This window comes from Eptatretus burgeri, chromosome 6 (genome assembly GCF_056783735.1).
Source record: "Eptatretus burgeri isolate ZD-2024b chromosome 6, Ebu_testis_v1, whole genome shotgun sequence".
Classification (NCBI taxonomy): Eukaryota; Metazoa; Chordata; class Myxini; order Myxiniformes; family Myxinidae; genus Eptatretus; species Eptatretus burgeri.
The window spans coordinates 79,914,064-79,915,387 of record NC_140966.1 but is presented as its reverse complement, the minus strand read 5'-3'; positions in this window follow the sequence as shown (position 1 = coordinate 79,915,387).

The following is a 1,324-nucleotide window of genomic DNA, read 5'->3' as shown; positions in this document are numbered from 1 at the left end:
AACCCGGAAAGAGGGCAACCTTGTCTAATTACCTTGTTAATAGACAAAGGTGCAACAAGTTCATTGTTTATCTGAAGCACACTATAAATATTATTGTATAGTATTTTAATATAAGAGATGAAGGTTGAACCAAGTCCAAACCGCTCAAGTACTTCAAAAAGGTACCGATGGTCAACACGGTCAAAGGCTTTCTCCTGATCAACGAGAAGTCCTAAATCTTTAGGGTTTTCCTTGCACAGTTCAATGATGTCTCTCACAAGGGAGATGTTGTCATAGATGGAACGTTTTGGGACACAGTAACATTGGTCTTCTTTCAACAACGAGGATAAATAAGGAGTAAGTCACGATGCCAGGGTTTTCGAAAAGATCTTATAGTCCGTACATAACAGGGAGATAGGACGCCAATTTTCAATACTCAGCATGTCTCCCTTTTTGGGGATGAGGGTAAGAAGAGCTTGTCGGCAACTCCGAGGTAGCTCTCCAAGCTGGCAACTTGCGTTCAAGGTGTTAATGAGTTCTGAACCCAATAAGTGTCAAAACTTCTTGTAAAATTCGGTTGTAAGTCCATCCAATACAGGTGCTTTCCCAATGGCAAGGCTGTGCAGGGCAGTGCCAAGTTCATCCAAGGTGATGGATCTTTCCAATTGGGAACGCCCATCTTCACACAACACTGGCAGGCCTACGGAGATCGAGGCGACACTGACAGGATTTGTTTGTTCCATTGAATATATTTTCGAAAAGTATTCCTTCACGAAAAGTTTGATTTCTGATTGTATAGAGATAATGGATGAATCTGCTAATCGCAGCTGAGAAAGCTGTTTACTGGGAAGATGTTTCTCTAAGGAAAAGAAGTACTTGGTTGGTACGTCTGCCTCATTCAGGTGTCGCACCCTCATCCGAACTGTTTTTCAGTTAAGGTTTTTTGTATGTTACTATTATTTTGTCCGATGACTCGTTGGAGTTGTAAAATCTCTAACTGGAATATTTTCTTAACTTCATGGTCAGCACTTATTGAGAAAAAACGATACTGTTAACAGAACCCTTTAATTTGGGTTTTTACTAAATCCCACCATATCAACGGGTTAACGGAACAGCTTAGCTTCTGTTCTCGGAGAGCCGTCCAGAAGGATTCAAAGGCCTGAATGAAGTTGAGGTTTTCTAGTAAACCGTTATTGAATTTCCAGTGAGAGCTCCCTGGACATGGTTTAGAGAGTTGAATAAAGACTCGAGCTCGGGAATGGTCAGAGAAACCAGAAGGCACGATATCGGATTTATAAACTCCATGTAATAAATGAGAATTTACATCGATGCGATCAAGCCTCGC